Source organism: Rhineura floridana, chromosome 11, assembly GCF_030035675.1.
Source record: "Rhineura floridana isolate rRhiFlo1 chromosome 11, rRhiFlo1.hap2, whole genome shotgun sequence".
In the NCBI taxonomy this organism is placed as follows: domain Eukaryota; kingdom Metazoa; phylum Chordata; class Lepidosauria; order Squamata; family Rhineuridae; genus Rhineura; species Rhineura floridana.
The window spans coordinates 25,271,978-25,278,429 of record NC_084490.1 but is presented as its reverse complement, the minus strand read 5'-3'; positions in this window follow the sequence as shown (position 1 = coordinate 25,278,429).

The window sequence follows — 6,452 nt, the reverse complement described above, 5'->3', positions numbered from 1 at the left end:
CTATAGCAACGTCAAGTGAGTCATGATGACAATTCCTGACTTGAAAGGTCAAGCAGTCCTTTACAAGCCTGAAATCTAGATCTCTAAATACAAAGGATCACTGTTCATACTGCTGTATACATTTTTGTTCTTAATCACTAGCCCTGTCCCTGAATGCTAGAGGGTATATTTATGACATCGATGAGAGACTGTTTCACCAGTCGAAACTACAGCTCCCCAGGGATTCTTTGACTAGCAGCAAAATTAATTTCAGGTATTATGATAATTGAGTAAGATATCACAAGTCAAAGTTGGAGATTCCCTGAGGAAGTTCTGAAGAAAAAATATATATTTTTCACATCTGAACTGAAGCTTTCTTTTTGCATTTAATAGGACAAGAAAAGACTCTTGGGCTGATCATACAATTGGCCTGCTTTTGAATATGACCTAGAGAGAATTACTGTATGAGCTCTTTGACCCCTTGAATGAGAGACATTACAATGCCCCCACCCAATACTATTACAATCGTAATTAGTGATGTTACAGATTTTTTTAAAAAAAAAAAAATCCTGGTTCAGTATACAAATGAATCCAGCATGATGACCCTTAGCTCAGACGGTTAACATGAGATTGTGAGCATGCAGTGTCACTGCTCAATACAGCAGGTGTCCAAATATAGCTGCTCTGTCTCCACAAAAGCTAGCTGAATTGGATATTCAAATGCAGAAGTTTAACAATGTTAAACATTTACACTCAATAAAACCCTAGTCAATTGATCTGAAATCTATGACCAGTTTACCCAACCAGGCCACTTCTCTGTCTGGCTCTTGAGTGTATTTTTTGTTCTTAAGGGTATTTTTTGCAAACATTTTAAGTGGTTGGTTATACCAATCCAAAACCTGTGTGTAAGAGAGAGAGGGAATGGGAGAGGGAGGAAGAGGGGGAGGCAGTTCAATTTCCAGGTGGATCTAAAGCAGGTGAAACCAACACAAATTCCCAAATAGAAATATGATGTAGAGATACAGGGAAAATGTTTTCATTTCAGCTTATATGGTGACATCCAATTGGAGGAACAGACTGCCACTCACACATTGGAACTTGCTGTTACTCAACCCCAACTTTTTTCAACCCATTTTTCTTTTTGCCCTCACTAGTTGCCAAAGACCTTAGAGCAGGGCGATTGCAGGGAATGGGTACCATTGCATCCTGACACAAATAAAATCTTAGAATCATAGAATCATAGAGTTGGAAGGGGCCTATAAAGCCATCCAGTCCAACCCCCTGCTCAATGCAGGAATCCAGATTAAAGCATACCTGACAGGTGGCTGTCCAGCTGCATCTTGAATGTCTCCAGTATCGGAGAGCCCACCACATCCCTAGGTAATTGGTTCCATTGTTGTACTACTCTAATAGTTAGGAAGTTTTTCCTGATGTTCTGTTGAAATTTGACTTCCTGCAAGTTGAGCCCATTATTCCGTGTCCTGCACTCCAGGATGATTGAGAACAGATCCTGGCCCTCCTCTATGTGACAACCTTTCAAGTACTCAAAGAGTTGTCTCTCAGTTTGCTTAATTGTTTTACAACCCTGGGTTCTGGCTTAAATTTAAAGACCACCATATGCTAACCTTCTGTACTCCTTTCCTGCATATTTTTGTATTCAAGTAGTAAATAAGAATCAGGGCTGTCAAACATTCATTTTTTAATTCTATGATACAGGAAGGGGTGCTGCAGTTTATGGAACCTCTTGAGTTGGGAAAGGATTAATCTTATAACCTACTTTGTAGGCCTTTAAAGCCTACATGTTAGCTTTGGCAAAGGACTTTTTGGATACGTGGAAGGATCCTCTGCAGCCACCACTGGCTTTGTTGTGGGTGGAAAGCAATATGTGTGGCTGAGCATTGGACAGGACAGGTGAGATGGAAAAGGACTGGACACTTGTTTTATTTATTTATTTATTTATTTATTAGGCTGTTATACCACCCGACTAGCAATAGCTCTCTGGGCAGTGACCACAAGAAATACAGTAAAATCACACAATATAAAACAACAAAACATATAAAAATAAAACAATCTAAAATCAATTACAGCAGGTTTTAAAAATTAAGTTAACTTAAATTAAAATGCCTCAGAAAAGAGGAAGGTTTTAACTTGGCGCCGAAAGGATAACAATGTCGGCGCCAAGCACACCTCCTCGGGGAGACTGTTCCACAGTTCGGAGGCCACCACTGAGAAGGCCCTAGATCTTGTCACCACCCTCCGGGCTTCCCTATGAGTCGGAACTCGGAGGAGGGCTTTCGTAGTAGAATGTAGTGTACGGGCCGGTTCGTAACGGGAGAGGCGTTCCGACAGGTATCGTGGTCCCGCACCATATAAGGCTTTATAGGTTAATACCAACACTTTGGATCTGGCCCGGAAGCATATTGGTAGCCAGTGCAGGCAAGCCAGAACAGGTGTTATGTGCTCGGACCGCTTGGTCCTTGTTAACAATCTGGCCACCACATTTTGCACTAGCTGTAGCTTCCGAACTGTCTTCAAAGGCAGCCCTACGTAAAGCGCATTGCAGTAGTCCAAACGCAAGGTTACCAGAGCATGTACAACTGATGTGAGGTCCTCCTTGCTCAAATAGGGAAGTAGCTGGGCTACCAACTGAAGTTGGTAGAACGCATTCCATGCCACCGAGGCTACTTGAGCCTCAAGTGAAAGGGAAGAGTCTAAGAAGACTCCCAGACTACAAACCTGCTCCTTTAGGGGGAGTGTAACCCCATCCAGGACAGGGTATATATCCACCATCCGATCAGAGAAACCATCCACCAACAGCATCTCAGTCTTGTCAGGATTGAGCCTCAGTTTGTTAGCTCTCATCCAGTCCATTGTCGCGGCCAGGCAACAGTTCAGCACATCGACAGCCTCACCTGAAGAGGATGAAAAGGAGAAGGAGAGCTGCATGTCATCAGCATACTGATGACAATGCACTCCAAAACTCCTGATAACCGCACCCAACGGCTTCATGTAGATGTTAAAAAGCATGGGAGACAGAACCGACCCCTGCAGGACCCCACATTGGAGAGCCCACGGTGTCGAGCAATGTTCCCCAAGCACTACCTTCTGGAGACGACCCGCCAAGTAGGAGCGGAACCACTGCCAAGCAGTACCTCCAACTCCCAACTCCGCAAGCCTCTCCAGAAGGATACCATGGTCAATGGTATCAAAAGCCGCTGAGAGATCAAGGAGAATCAACAGAGTTACACTCCCTCTGTCTCTCTCCTGACATAGGTCATCAAACAGGGTGACCAAGGCCGTCTCAGTGCCAAAACCAGGCCTAAAACCTGATTGAAATGGATCTAGATAATCGGTTTCATCCAATAGCGCCTGGAGCTGGCCAGCAACCACTCGTTCCAAGATCTTGCCCAGGAATAGAACATTCGCTACTGGTCTGTAGCTGCTGAAATTTTCTGGGTCCAAGGAAGGTTTTTTCAGAAGTGGTCTCACCACCGCCTCTTTCAGACAGCCAGGGACCACTCCCTCTCGTAAAGAGGCATTTATCACTTCCTTAGCCCAGCCAACTGTTCCATCCCTGCTAGTTTTTATTAGCCAGGAGGGGCAAGGATCCAGTACCGAAGTGGTTGCACGCACCTGTCCAAGCACCTTGTCCACATCCTCGAGCTGAACCAACTGGAACTCATCCAATAAAACATGACAAGACTGTGCTCCAGACACCTCATTAGGATCAGCTGCTATAAATTGGGAGTCTAAGTCCCAGTGCATGCATAAGATCTTATGCTGGAAGTGCTCAGCAAACTCATTACAGCGGGCCACCGATGATTCTACCGTGTCCTGAAGGCCTGGATGGAGTAGCCCTCGGACAACTCTAAAAAGCTCCGCTGGGCGGGAAAGAGATGACTTAATAGTGGCGGCAAAATGTTGTTTTTTCACCACCCTCACCGCTCCTACATACAGCTTGGTAGAAGCACAAACCAGCGCATAATTGCATCCGTCGGGAGTTCGTCTCCATCTCTGCTCAAGCCGCCTCCTATCTTGTTTCATCGCTCTCAGCTCTGGAGTATACCAAGGAGCTGTATGAGCTCTACAGAGGAGAGGGTGCGCAGGAGCGATTGTGTCAACAGCCCAGGTCATCTCCGCATTCCACAGATCAGCCAGGGCTTCAACAGGAGCGCCAGTCCTATCAGCCGGAAAATCCCCCAGAGCCCTTTGAAAACCTTCAGGATTCATTAGTCTCCGGGGGCGGACCAATTTAATAGGTCCCCCACCCTTGCAAAGGGGAAAGGCCACTGAGAGTCTAAACTTCAACAAGCAGTGATCTGTCCATGACAAAGGGAGAGATGTAAGACTCCCCACATCCAGATCACTATCCCCATGTCCAGTAGCAAAAATAAGGTCTAGAGTATGCCCCGACACATGTGTTGGACCACTAACATATTGAGACAGCCCCATGGTTGTCATGGAAGCCATGAAGTCCTGAGCTGCCTCGGACAAAGTAGCCTTGGCATGGATGTTGACATCCCCCAGTACTAATAGTCTGGGGGATCTCAGCAATATCTCCGAGACCACTTCCGTCAGCTCAGTTAGGGAAGCCATTGGGCAGCAAGGTGGGCGGTACACCAAAAGGATTCCCAGCCTGTCCCTCTGGCCCAGCACAAGGTGCAAACACTCCAGGCCGGTAACTGCATGGACATGGTGCTTGGTGAGTGAGATGGAACTCTTATAGACCACAGCAACCCCCCTCCCCGACCCTCAGATCTACCATGATGCTGGACCAAGTACCCCGGTGGGCAGAGCTGGGAGAGACTAACTCCTCCCTGCTCCCCCACCCAGGTCTCGGTTATACATGCCAGATCGGCTGCCTTGTCCACAATCAAATCGTGGACGAGGGAGGTTTTATTATGTACCGATCTGGCATTTAAGAGCAGCAACTGGAGATCTGAGGGTTGGCTGAGAGGACAACCAACAACCCTGTGGGTGTGAGAAGGACCGGAACAAGGCACAGCCACTACATGTCTGGGCCGCGTCCCCCTTACCTGGCACATCCTGCTCACAACGCCATACCTCCCTCTGCCCGTCACTACGGTAATTGGGGCCCCCTCAAGTCCCCCCGCTTGATGGAATAACCTCTTTCCCAGGCACATAATAAAACTTATATATATACAAGCACTTATATGTGCAAACAACTTATAAATACAAACATACACACTCACTCACAACACACACTCATATACACACCCACTCATCCAATTCAGATCAACACGCCAAACATAGTCCCGCACTCTGTGCACACAGAACGCCGGCTCCAAAATCTCTCTTCTTCCCACGAAAAACGCCACCCTCGAGAAGTCCAGATGATGGTGGTGGTGAAAAGGCATGGGCCTATAATGAAAAGGACTGGACACTTGTTGCCCCTTCCCTCCTTCTTGTTCTTTCTAAAACCCTGCAGCTGTGAGGTATGAACCTCTCCAGAGTAGATAAAAGTATCATTGTGGCATGATACGTCTTCTTTGCTTTCCATAGGACAGATGTGAAAGCCCAAGATGTGATCAGTAAGAGCTGAGGGGTTTCACTGAGGGTTCTCCTTTACTGCAAAGGCCAAGGCGAGGATGTGTTGGCATGTTTTAAGTACTGCACTAGAACAAAAGTTGCATTTTGTATCATAAGGACACAATATACTTCATAAAAAAAGATTGACACACGTATTTCCTGTTCTTTATCAATTTGGCATTTATTACAGTATATCTTCTTTATCAAGTTAAACTTTCTTGAAGTGTATGTGTTCCACTGCATATGCAACATGTAGCAATGTCTTTGTGTTTTCTTTTATTAATTATAGGAAGGGGTGATTTGGAAATGCAGAATCTCTCTGAACACTCTCCACTTGTGAATAAAAATCACATGCACACCACCAACATTGTCATAGGATTTGTGCGGGTTTTGTGCCATTGGGAAAAACAGAACTTCTCCCCTTTCCCAGTAAGAACCACCACCCCCGTCGCCTCTAAGGGGAAAGAAACAGCTTAAAGTTATTTTATCATGGTTCACCAACAACAACATCACATCCACACTGAGATGAGGAAATCCATGATCAAGGTTTCCTTTGGTATTTAAAATTAAAGTGAAGGGGACGGATCAGGATCACAGAGGATATATGGTGCCAGCTTCAAAGGCTCTCTTGTCAGATTGAGACAACAGCATATGGAAAGATTTAAAGCCCCCTCCAGTTCCATGGCTCTAATCTTCATCAGGAGTAATCACACATCTTGTTTTGATGTGTGGAATTAAAAGATTTTCTTGCTATCTTTTCTTTTTAGCATACCCAATATTAACATTTCCCCCCTACAGCATAGCCCAATAACCCATTGTTTGGAGACGGTAGCTCCTAGGATTCTTCTCATCTTCATCATCATCTACTGCTTACATGCCAAAATGTCTTCTAATTGATTTACAACATAAAATAAATTATAAAA